At 40.5% G+C, this 13,442-nt stretch overlaps 1 protein-coding gene across 15 annotated transcripts in view; it reads right to left on the bottom strand.

Annotated features, from left to right (window-relative positions):
- The window catches only part of LOC148056749 (uncharacterized), a 44,720-nt gene that overhangs the window by 15,939 nt on the left and 15,339 nt on the right, over window positions 1-13,442 (bottom strand). Inside the window, exons 6-7 of one of the 15 annotated variants that reach the window (XR_015702737.1) lie at window positions 7,157-7,343; window positions 5,224-5,254 (exon numbers count right to left, since the gene is read on the bottom strand). The exons of 13 other annotated variants lie outside the window; for them this stretch is intronic. The gene's annotated coding sequence lies outside the window, so the exon portion shown is untranslated. The remainder of the gene's footprint in view (window positions 1-5,223; window positions 5,255-7,156; window positions 7,344-13,442) is intronic. One more of the 15 variants, XR_015702734.1, reaches the window with a different exon arrangement.

Below are 13,442 nucleotides of genomic sequence, written 5' to 3'. Positions count from 1 at the left end.
TTTCCCTATACCTAGAGCTTTATAAAATATGAAAAATCCCCATAGAAAAAGCAAAAATAACCAGAACTCTGTTCCTCTGTCAGAAATTAGATAACTTGTAACAAGATGATAGCTAATTACATAAGAAAATATACGCAAAAATGACTTTTCCTTTTAATTTAGAGGAAAAGACTATTCAGTGCACGGTCACTCAGTTCACTGTAATAAACAGCATTTGTAAAAAGAAAACAAAACACGAAGAGTAGAATACCTACGTTTATGGTTAAAAAGAGAAAAGGCTGATGTTTGAAGAAGCTGGTTGTACCCATGAAATTAATCTTATAATACTTTTATGGGCATGGGCCAGGTCTAAAGATATTACCTGGCTTTTCACAGTGCTTCCAAAAAGATTAAATTCTAGTGAAAAAGAAATTGAAACAAGAAACATGCTCAATGCAAAGATGAAAAAGGAGCCACCTTCCTCTTTGGCACGTCTCTGGTTCTTCTTTAGCTTAAGTCATACTAGGTATATATCAATATATTCATGCAGAACATGGTTTACCAAGTCAGTCAGCAAAGAGTAAGTTTGCAGCTGGCCTTCAAGAATTACACACGGGGAAAACTACACTAAAGAAACAATATAATTCCCCATGACCTTACCTTGAAACTAGTCACATTGCAAACTAGCTTGGATCACAAAAGATTTTGCACCACTAACAGTATTTAGGAGATGGCAGGGCTATAGTGTACGAAGATACCAAATTCCCTGCAGTGTTAAACTGTATAAATCCAGAGTAGATGTTGCCTCATATTTTGACCATACATGGAGCTACAGCATACATGCATATCTTAGCTCCTTTGATGGTTTTCAACATCGAGAAGGGTTCCCATCACACTGTGAGGATATTTATTTGCATCGGTCTCATTTTGTCTCTGCAAGACATGCCCTTTGCTGTCTACAGCCTTGGAAACTGAGTTTTAGATGTTTGCCAGAAACATGCCATGAACATCCAAGCAAGGAAAGGTAACAAGCAGCTCAGTCTGCAAATATATATTTCTTCCATTCATATCACAGAGAAAGAGAAAAAAAAGAATACCTTTGTACAGGAAAATATTCATAGAAATCACAGCCTAAGCAGGGGAAAATGCTAAATTCAAGAAATAAATTAGTCATTTATAATATGCACTGAGATCTAGCCCGAAATGTGCTATTAACTCATTTTGCACTGCAGACCTCTAGGGGTGAGAGCCACGTCTTCCACTACGGGACTTGCACAGTCAAATTTAAAGCACATTGATGGTACTTACCAAGCACTACTGTTAGGAGATGGCTTTACCGAGCAAAGCCTGAGCCCATGGCACTGATGATTTTGGACAGAATAACTTCCATTTGTGTGAGATCCTTCTTACAGTAATGAACAGTTACCAGACTATGTAAAAGCTGAATTAGAAACCCCAATTTGAAATATGGTATTTAAAAAGTAGCAAGGAGTCCTTTCCCTCCCTGGAGATCACTGGTTTCCCAAACAAGCGGATGGATTATAACAAGCCATTGTGCATTATTTTCTGTTTGTCAATGACCTAGTTCCCATGCTGTCTGCAATACTGAAATGGGAAACTAAAGCTTGGGGGTAGATCTTCAGCTGGAGTAATTCAGCCCTGCTCGCTGTGTCAATACACAGCAGGCAGAGAGCATCGCCCAGTCAACGCACAAAACTCAGAAAGTTTCATTTCTTGGCTTGAATAAAATGAGAACGATACCCTTCCAACATCAACAAACAGGTGAGTAGGAACATATTTAAAAACCTGAATTTGGGGGTGACTTCAATGACAGAAATCTGCTTGTTTGACAACTCACAAAATTGGGGTGCATTTCTGAGATGAATTGCATAGATTTTAATTTTTGACCTGGGACTGATTACATTATGAAGTTCAAATGGCTGTTGACATAGGGCTTTTTTCCAGGTTTGTTTGATTATTACAATTAACATAAGCATGCAGTGTGAATATTCACAAAAAGAGCTGCATTCTGCCTTATTATTATCTTGGTAAAATATTTTTTATTTTCTTAAAATTGCCTATGTTGCACACTGATGATCCTTGCAATGCCTTACAAATAATGCATTTATACATCATTTAAATAATACATTATAATTTATAGGTTAGTTATTTTATTTTGGTGCCAGTCAAAATCAGAAGCTGTATGAAAGAGCTTAGATTAGGAGAAAGAGATTTTTCATGGTAAGCTTTAATAAACTAATGATGATATTATAAGAGCTATCACAGAAAAGCCTGCCATCTAATAATAAGCTTCTTCCTGTTTATTTAAATGTTCCACCTTGTGCTTGTTTGTAAAAAGTTAATAATTACAGCATAGTTAAACTTATGTAAATCGGTGAGTCTGCACTGGATAAAACCTGCGACACTGAGCTGCAGCTCTGCCTCATCAGTGAAGAGTGGATATTGAGATTTCAGCCTTTTTTATTGCAGCATACAACATCCTTCTGAAGAGGTGGTGGATGTTTTGTTCAAATAACTCCCGTTTGGCAGGGTGAAGACGACCACCCAAGCCCCATCCCCGCACAGCCACAGGGATGGTTTTGAAATGGTGCTGCCTTTGCAGACACTTCAGTACTGATGTGGCTGGGTCAGCACAGGCAAAGGCACATGCAGCAGCTGAGCGGGAAGGCAGAAAATCACTGTAATTTCCTCCTAGGTGTGTCTTGCTCTCACTCCACCAGGCTGGAAGCTCCTGGACAGTGTCCCGTGGCTTCCAGTGGTCCCCAGAGCACATGAATGAGATGGTGGTGGTCCTGCTAGGCAACCACCATTCAAAACTTTTTTAATTAAACATTTTTATTTACGTTTCCTTTCCTGTATTTGTCACTGAGATTTTACCAAACCCCACCAGGTGAGAAATGAGCCATCTGACAATGCCACCATGAACATGGCCATGTCATCAAGTTTTTCCTCACACACATGCCTTGCAGCACACGGCGGACAGAGTTAGCTAGGTGCTAACTGGCATTAGGTTGCCTTTGAATTGCTGTCAAGCAGCTACATTGTCCCCATAAAAAGGTTATTCTTGAGGAACCAACTGTCCCAGCATCCTGAAACCCAAAATGTACCTACGTGCCCCAACCCCAGAGGAGCACGGTCATCTTGACTGCTCCTCTTGAAAGCTTCCCAGTAGAGACCAGGACAAAGCACACATCCCTGACTCCTGGAGACTGCACAGACACAACAGCTACTCTCTGCTTGCTGCACATGCCTTGGTGGTTAAATGCTGACACTACTTACTGCCTCCCTCCTGCATGGCAGACCTCTGGCAGCTGTTGATAAATGCGGTTTCAGGATGGGCTGTGTTAGATCACAGATATTTGTAGTTATAAAGCCGCCTCCTGCTGTGTCCCAGCCAACCACGGCCATATGGACTGGTGGGAGCACCACTGGTTACATGTGCAGGTGGCCCTTTGGTCAGATTTGGCAGCAGCACTGCCCAGCAGCCCTCCACACTGCATAGAGTCACCTCCATAAATCACGCGTTACCATGCATCTCTTCAGCAATCTGGAGGCCGTCCAGCTGGACCACGGGCACAGACCTCCACCTCTTGGTGTCACGGCGGCGGGCAACCGTAGCAATGCAGTTTGGGCAGCATGGGATGCTAACTGGCCTCTGTGGTAAAGGGGTGCTCTCAGAGCAAGGCAGGGCACCAGCTCAAATCATCTCAAGCCCCAAACGAGCCCTGGTCTTTCCATCGCCTTTAGAGGACATGTAGGGGAACGAGTCCACCTCGATTGACATCAGCCTTTCGACACAGAGAAACCCAGGTGCTTGGAAAGCAAACTTTCCTCTTACAAAGAAGAAAACACCTCTCACAGCCACCCCTGCCAGCATTTTTGCTGCCGAGAGCAAATTGTTGCTGTTGTTGTTGCTTTCCTGCAGAAAGGAGCAGCTTAGCCTATATGATTTAGAAATATCATTTGCCTTCTTCCCCACAGATGGCAAACTCTTTGGTTTCTGCCACCACTAAACATACAAATAAATCATCAAGATATGATCTGCTAACATATTCAAAATGATGTTTGGCCTGAATATTTTTTTTTAGCTTCAAACATCAATTTCATTTCATAATGAATACATGCTTCATCTCATAACATTTCATTTTTCATACATTTAGCAAAATTGCTTAACTGATACATTTTTTTTCCAAAACAGTTTTATTTCTACCCTAAAAACATGCAAATCAAAGACTCACACACTTATATAATGTGCAGAATTCCCTACTGTTGGTTCAATTGCTAGGTCATAAAATATTCATAATATCTACATTTTTTTATAAAATGGACTTGGTATTCTGACTTTTTATGTAAATCACATTAAGATACATGGGCAAAATTTTACAGGCCTCTCCATGCTCCTATTTCCATTTTTATTTGCTCCCCTCTCAGAAGGACAACCTCCCCAGCACCCACCCACGCGCTCCGCACAACGGCAGCCTTATCGGAAACACCGGCGAGGCATATCCAGCCCTCACTTCCTAAGCTTAATGCCCTTTGCAATTCTTGTCTGAGCAGTTGTTAGCTGAAGACAAGAAGACTTATTTCTATTCATTCCCTGCATAATCCACCTTATGAATTTACACCTCACCTACCCGCACATTCAAGGACCCAGAAATACAAAATATTTCCTACTGTGTTTTAAACCCACATCCTCCTGGATACAAGATAAGAGCTTAATAGCTTTGACACTGCACTGTTTTCATATTCATGCATAAGTTATGGATACAGCAACAGATCAGCACTTCTTTGTGCTTCTCATTGGCTCTGGTTCGCTGCCTTAAACTGTCTGAGTCAAGGCCACGTTTTAATGCCATAGACGCTCTATTCAAATACCAGTATGACCACATTTTAAAAGCCACCCTGTACCACTTCATTGCCGCAGATGTCCTTTACATCTGGCAAGGGCCGTTTCTCTGCATGTCAACAGTAATTCAGTTTAACAGCTGTCTCTTTTGACAAGCTTAGTGTCAGACTCTAAAATGACAGGGTGACAGTTTTCCTTTTCTTTAACAGAACATAGTGCAAATTAACCGTTTGAATGCAGGATCACTGAACGCCTCCCGAATACAGTTTTCAGAGTCAACTGAATAGGATTTAGGAATTGTTGGTATTAACAACCAAAGCTGAAAACCTGTAGGGTCTGACAAATCAAAGCACTTCTCCTGTAATTGCGATTCATACCTGAAATCTAAGTGTTCAACGCCCAGAAAACCTTAAATTGAGATGAAATAGATGTCAGAGATAAACATTGGGAATTTTCAAACTGGTATGATACGTACTTTTCCTGCATTGCATAAATACACAGGAGAATTTTCTGTATATTTAGTTAAAGTGCTTATTAATACAGCAGCTAATGGTATCGTGTGTATCAGCTTTCAAATGGCAGGCTGTACATACACATTTTCCACAAATGCCAGACGTACAAAAGTGCTTCTCAGCATAATTTCTCTAGGACTAAAACTATGCTGGAGATAATACTGTACATCTTAATGATTGAAACCTTTAGCACGAAAACCAGCTCGTGGACAGTAACAAAGTGCCACCGTGATTTATGAACAACCAGTAAATGCTACAAAGACACCGCTTTAATCTGGTGCAAGAGTGAGCTTTATGAGGCTGGCTGTATTAGGCTCACATAAAAGTGAATAAAAAAAAAATAAACATTACGCTACACGTATTTGAACTGCATATTGATGTAAGTTGTACGGTGAGCCACTTCGTTGTGTTAATGTTATACCACGGCTGCCACAATGAGGAGGAACGATGCCTCCCTGGTTTCGTTCTTGTTCCATCGAAACCAACAGCAAACCTCAAAGCAACTGCAGTGGGACTGGACTCCAGCTCACACTATTTATGTTATTTTAAAGAACTATGAAAGCCTTTCTGCTGTTTGTTCCTGGATAAGCAGCTACATCTAAAGCACTATCAGAAAAAACGGGTTTAAAGGATGACACAGAGCATAACATTCAAATGCCTTTAGTAATTGCTTTTGTTTGCTTATTTATATGTTGCTGTAAGTATTTGTATGTGTTACCCATTGCCATAACATCTGGACATCTCATAATATTCGGAAAGATTCACACTCAAAAGCCTATTACTATCTCTCAAAGGCATGCCCATTTCTGAGATTTCTCATGAACTGTTCAGTCTCATAATACAACCAAGTTCTTCCTCTTTCATTCAGCTCTTTTCAACACATAATTGGTCATGAGCTACAGAAGAAGTCACTCGTTCTCAACCACTCTGTAGCCAGGTCTCTCATACAGTAAAATTTGCGTGTCCCTGCTCTGCAGGAGCTGGGACAGAGATGCTGATGGTGCTGACCTCCCTAGTGCCTCCTTCTTACCCAACATGCCCATCTCTTCATTTTCATAGCTCAGGAATTCATACTTTCATAGCCAGAGGTGAGTCTCTGTAAAGGGAACATATCGCTAGTATTTTATTAATATATCATGAAGCTAAGTCAGCTGCAAACACGTATTTTTAGCACAACATCAGCCCCATGGGAGAGTGCAGGTAGCTGGGTTTGGAGGTGTAGGTTGTTATTAGTATTGCACACTTACAGCTCAGCTACACAAAGCATATATAATAATTTAAAATATTTAACGTCCCTATAATCGCTCACATGCCTGAAACACTAATAATTCTATAACTTAAGCTAAACAGAGCACTATTCAGCTGTAAATTTTATGGCTACTATCTCCACCTCTTATGAAGTGTGAAAAGAGGCTTCATATCTGTCAGTCTTTTCTCAGAAATGACTTTCGCTGATTACTTAAACTTTCGTTAAATAAGCTTTCCACAAGCTGTAAAAACAGAACACAGTAGGGAAAAAATTGGCTCTCTTTTAAAAGTGCTATAAAGTCTCTTTTTGAATGAGTAATTAGAAATGTGTAAACTCTTTTATGGATATGTGAGAAGCACACACACAAAATTTGACATTCCATGCAAGTATTTCTGTGTGCTATCAAATTTCATTGTATTTCACAGAGACCAAAACTATACAGACCCAAAATACACATACATTAGTGGACATGGGTTATTTGCCAAGAAGGAATTTACATACAGTACAAGTAAAACATCCTAATTTAAATCTACGACAATAGATACTCACATTCTTAAAGAGAAATCAGAGTTGTTTGTCTTTCCACTCGTATTTATACAGATTGCAAAGCTGTTGACAGAGCACGATTTGAGCTGGGCCTTTCCAACTGCTTACTGTTATTTTTATTGCCATTGTCAGCTATCTTTTCCATATCAAGAATCGAGCTTAGATGAAGATGTTCTGATTTCCCAAACCCCTACACGAACACAAAGAGACGCCGTGTGACCCAGTGGTCAGGCAGGGAGCGGGCAGTGGGGAAATCTGAGTCCCACTGCTGACCCTCACCCCCTTGAAAACTCCCAAAAATCCTTAGTTAAACCAACGTACTTTTCCATCTTCATTTCCCTCCGCACACACAAGCCGTCCATCCCCAAACCAGACTCTGCAGATGCTCTGCAACGCCCTTGTACCTTCATTGCTTTCAATCCCTCTCCCTTCCCTTAAAACTCATGTTATTTGTGCTGAAAACTTGTTTTGACTTCGAACCTCATGATCAGCTCCACGGCAGGGGTGCAAGTACCATCATCCAAAAATAAGTGAAAGAAACCTATAGACAAGGGGAGATGGGTGCTACCCCTGTGTGATTTCCCACCTCCCCGGGAGGGGGACAGGGCATCTCGGGGACACCAAGATGGAAAGCCTCCCCCCTCCAAAGTGGTAGGATGTTTGCTTGAAAAGCTGGTGGATGTCACGCTGTGTACACGTACTGTGCACTATAAATAGTAATGTCTTCTATGCTCCTCTCCATGGAAAAATCTGCAGGAGGGGAAATAGTCTCAAATCTGTGTAGTTTTCAAGCCAAAGAGCGCCAGCCTCATTCTCTCCTCGGTGGGGAAGCCGTAGGTAGGGGGTATGCCCCTCCAACCCCGTAGAGGCGGAGGAGCCAGAAGAAAAAGCAGGTCCCAGCTAATGAATCTGGGGGCAAGGAGCTGCCCCCCGCCCACTCCCCAACCTCCCCGTCCCCAGCGGGTCCCGCAACCATTTGCCTTCCCCCTCTGAGCAAACTCGGCCCCTCTCCAAGGAAGATGACGCTCACTGCAAAGGGTTTACGTGGCATCATTAAGCAGGTGACATTAACTGCCTCACGGCTCCTCGCTCCCCAAAGAATCTCTGTTCAAGAGGAGCCAGACACTGCTCCCCCTCTGAATCCCATAGATTTCCAGCACGGAAACAGTGCTGAGAACTCCCGAGGAGAGCAAAGAGCACCGCAGTGTGCTTTCCCTTCTCCCAGTAAAGATATTAGTGCCATTATTATTTTTTTTTTTAATCCCCAAGAAAGTGATTCGGACCCCACCTGCAAAGTTTAATAATCCTGTTGACAGCAGAGCAACGCCACCACTCCTGCTCCCCATGACGCTGCTCCGAGCAAGTTCTCTGGCAAAGCATTCACAGGCGCAATTTGGTGCCAAGTCTGTTATAAAACCGACCACGGCGCGAATGTTTTTGAGTAAAAGAACAAAAGTATGAGAAAGGGAAAGGCTTCACACATCTTTAGTGTGGAGAATGTATTTAGTGCTCTCAGAAGTTATTAGATAGGGTGATACAGGCAATTTATTGTTTTGTCAATACCTTTTATTTTGATTTAATAACTATATCTGTAGCGCAGCCTCAACTTTCTTTACACAACCCCACTTAACTTTCAAACACTTTAACTTCCAGGTCAAATGTCTGTCATATTGATAAATGGGTCTATTTAAATTTTTATCACTGAAGAATTCTCATTGGTGTCTTTTTCACTATCAGACTTCATGCACAAATAACAGGATACTTATTATATTTTGTTATCCACCACATACACAAAAAGAGTCACTATAGAAAGCACAGATGTCGTGGTGAAACATCTGTAATTTGTCTGCAACAGTATCATTCCTACAGACATTTCATATGGAGAGAAGTACAATATTTTCAGGAATAATGTGTAAAAACACAGGGCAGAAAAACCTAGTATAGGCTATATACGCTAACTGCAGGCTACTCCTGTGCTAACAAGTAAACAATTCAAAGTATTTTACCCTCACGAGGCATTACTATGCACGATATAGAGGCCCCAAGTGAAGTTTAATCTTATTTGGCTATCTGACTATGCTTCATTAAGCAAACTAAGAAAAACTGCTGCAAAGTCAACAAATTTTTAGATATTATTGTAAATAATCACCTGGTTTTCCTGCCAATAATCAGGACGAAAAATATAATCCTTATAGCCCTAAGTACGCTATATATGTTTAACCTTTACTTTAAAACGGTATTAAATGCTGAACGCTGTGGCTACTGTAAAGATAGTAAAAACAGATACTGTAGGAATATAACAGTGTTTAATGACAAGCTACAAAGAGTTCTACTGAAAGAAAAGCAAGAGCAAGAAAGGTTACACAAACAGAAACCACAGTGCCTCCCATCTTTCTTACATTAACTTTCAATAGCTAGAAAGGAAACTTTCTGCTATATACAAGTTGATTTCCCAGATCTGTGCATTAAATATTTACTCCTAACTACAAACTTATGTGAGACCCAAACAAAAACTAATTTGCATTATTAATGATGCAAGAAACGTGATGCTTAGTCCCTTAAGATTCGTCATAAAAAAGAAAATGTTAGAGATTTACTTTCTTTTTCATTTTAAAAGGCAAGTTAAAACGATAAAACTTATTTAATTAACAGAGACTCTCTTTATGAATTAGATGTTCCTGCCAGCAAGAATGTTTTAAAAAAAAAAAAATTGTCTGAAATGAGGCTGCGACTACAAAGAGTCCATTTTCAGCTCGGGAGTCTCAAGGGAAAAATCAAAGGGTTTCTTTCTTTCAACAGTTTGGGTGAGATGATATTTTGAGATGTTGACAGCTGCCAAACTGCAGAACCAGTGAAGAACTACCAAACTGAAATCGTTCTTATCTTTCTGAATTTTTCACAATATTCAGCTCAACTTCCTTTTACAGCTCACAACTGAAATTTCTACTCGGTTAAAAGGTTTTTTCCCCTCCTTCGATGCTCGTGTCTACTGCTTTGGGCCAAAAATGAACTCTCTCTCTTCTAAAATTAACCATAAATAATACAGAACCATTATTACCACGTATTAGTAGTGTTTCTATTATAGTAATGTATTCATTGCCATCCTTTTCTTCCTTCTTATGTGCTCAGTGTGGAACCAAATTTCAATAGTTAATCATCTTAATCATCTCTCTCTATCACACTGAATGTTCTCACTGTGTTTACTTAAAAGATATTAGTAAAACAGCCCTAACAGTCTTTGCTCTAATAAACAAAGTAGAAGTAAAAGCCAACATTTAAAACTTGTTTCCTATTTTTCTGACAGAAGGTATTCATCAGATTCAAAACAAGACAGCCTTTAGTAAGTAATAATAGTAATAATAATAATAGTAATAGTAGTAGTAGTAGTAGTAGTAGTAGTAGTAGTAGTAGTAGTAATAATAATAATAATAATAATAATAATAATAATAATAATAACCACCAATGCTTTCCAAGCAGCTCATACTATTCTTCATTTTCTATTTTCTTGCTAAATCCTGTTTCTACTGCTAAAGCCAGCCCTCCTTTTCTAACTCCTTCATCTCTATTGGTCCCATGACCGACATTGTGGTGGCTTCTCATCTGCTTCAGGCATCTGCCCCATGCTTCCTCTTAAAGCCTCTTCCCCTGCAGACAATCAGCCCGTGCGTTTCTTTCTTCATCACATATGCATTAACCAAAACAAAGTGGAATAAGCCTTTTCCTCTCTTTGTTTAAGCTGTCAGACTCAACAACAGCCTCTGCTTCAGCTTCCTCCACCAGCTTCTGCCTTCTTCCCAGCCTTCCCTCATGTCTTCCCTCTTGCTGTCACACCTGTGTCTTGAAGAAGACCTCTTTAATCTTTCTCCAAGCAACCATTTCTTTCTAAACTTGTCTTTTAAGAGTCTGTCCCAAGCACCCCTTTGCCCTGTCTCCCGCTTACCCCTGCGCACCCTCCCTTGCCTGTACTCTGGTAGTACCTCTCTCCTTTTGCTTTGCTCCCACCAAAGCCAGCTCACGCAACACCAGACTGAAGTCAAGAGCCATCCTCCAGGAGGGGAAGGGCAGAGCCCTGCTGGCAAGTGAGCCTCCGGTCCTGCTTTAGCAGATCTCATTTCTGATATATTTTCCCATTACAGCACTGAGCATGAATGAGCATCTTCTGAGCTTGTGACCCTCACCAGTCTGATACAAAGGACCTTCCGGATTCCTGTAACAAGGCAGTTCTGCGCTCTGCTTCATGCGATCTGATGTAAATATTATTTGGAAATAGCAGGACTGATCTTGCTGGCACAAACTCCTCAGAATTTGGATTAACTGTACTTTGGGGCACTTTTTATTAAAAAAAACTTTATGTTTAATTAAAAAATAATTCAAGAATAGAGGTTCAAATATTGGCCACTGCAGACTGAAGGAAGTCTTGGACTAAGATCTTTAAAAAATACATTTTCTTATGAATTGTCATGAGAGCTTAATGCTCAGCAAAGACAGTGATTTGAGAGAAACTATAATATCCCCAGCTATACTCACAGACCTCTTCTGATCAGTGATCCAAGGACTAACTCACAGTTACATGATGAATTAGAATGGATTTATACAAAAGGGGTTTTTTTTAAGTTTGTAAGTGCAGAAGGCAGCACATAACTGTTTTGGGAGAGTTCCTGTCAACACTGAAAAAAAATCTAAAATTCTCCCCTTTCAAAGAGACCTACCCACACCATTAAGCTCCTAAACTAGTAAGACACAATATTACAAAGACTTCCTTACTTCTGAAAATAAGACAGATAAATATACAAAGATTACTAATTCAATACTTCTAAGATTAATAAAGCACATGAAGACTCTCAAAATGATGTCTTTGATTCAGTAAACACAGATCTAACTGGGCAACCCACACAAGCGAAGTGGGTGTCCGGAGGAGAACACAGCCTTGCCCTCTCCACTCATTGATTAATATTTTTGATATCCTCAGAGGCTGACCCTCCTGCAGGCACAGACTTGATGCAGAGCACACTGCCCGTTTCCTCTCCCCAGAGCCAGAAGAAGCATTGCCACGGCCAGCAGCAGGGCAGGTCATGGCCATTGGGTCCCACCAATGCTGCTCCCCCATGACCAACACTCAACGTCAACAGGAGTCAAACAAGAGTTGCGTTTGCTTCCCATCATTCCCCTGCCCTAGCTCTAGACATTTACATTTGAAAATAATATCCGTCACTCCTACAAACCAAGAATTTTTCTTTTCTGTTTGAACCTGAATGAAAAAAATCCAAATCCCTAGGTGTCTAACATCAAAGCGTGGTAGAAGGAAACTACGGGGATGGTGTTCAGGCATTAACGCGGCACTAGAAAGGAAAAGCAGATGGGCAGCGAGGAAGCAAATCCTGTTGAAATATGATTAAGTAACACTAAAGATAAGGAAAACCATGAAAACTAAAAGGGCAGGTAAGGGGATTTTAAGTGCAATATAAAAGGGGATTTGTGGCACATGTAATTCCTCTATTAAATGTTGATTAAACATAGATATTTTTTTTGCCTCTCAATTATAGTTACATATCATTTTGTTTCAGTCTATGCTCTCTGCAAGCATCAGTGAAAGCTGAAGGTGCTTGGCACTTTTGTATCTACTGTATGTTTATGTTTTATTCTCACTCACTAAGTACACTTCCAACTAAAGACGAAAACAGGAGGCATAAAGAGAAGAATGTGCCATAAAGTATCTCCAGCATTCTGAGGAAAAAAGCTCATGATCTTCTGGAAGATGATGGTTTCATTCCAACCACGCTCCAAAACAAGCTTTATCAATCACCATTTATGAGTAGGCAAGCCTGGCTTCTGATCATGCTGTTTCTTACCTGTCATTTGCCAAAGTAGAAAGTCTGCTGTAAGTATTAATGGGATGGAGGACCTTGATTTTTTTTTTTTACATTATTTATGCTGATGCAGTCAGGTGCATGTTTCAATAAATTACTAATTGTGAGTGAATCATTCTTAGCGTTACCAGAAATAGGTTTTATTCTCCCATTTCTGTACATGCCCACGTCCACCAAACCCAGCCCTCACTATGCCATTTTTCTTTGAAACTCATTTACAGACCCAAGCTGACTAGAACAACCAGCCCTCCTGTTTCCCGGTGGGACAATCTGCTCGAGGGCTGGCCTTTCAAAATGTTTCCTCTCATCATTTCTATTATTTTCTCTGCCTCTCAGAGCAGAAAACTTAATTCAATCTTTAAATTCAGCAGGATTGCTGGTGGAGGGGGAGGACAGGAAGGGAGCAATGGATGGATGAAGAG

This window comes from Nipponia nippon, unplaced genomic scaffold (assembly GCF_047370975.1).
Source record: "Nipponia nippon isolate SJK-2023a ecotype South Korea unplaced genomic scaffold, ASM4737097v1 scaffold_12, whole genome shotgun sequence".
NCBI classification, from domain to species: domain Eukaryota; kingdom Metazoa; phylum Chordata; class Aves; order Pelecaniformes; family Threskiornithidae; genus Nipponia; species Nipponia nippon.
The sequence above is the reverse complement of the archived record's forward strand: the minus strand, read 5'-3'. Positions and strand labels throughout refer to the sequence as shown.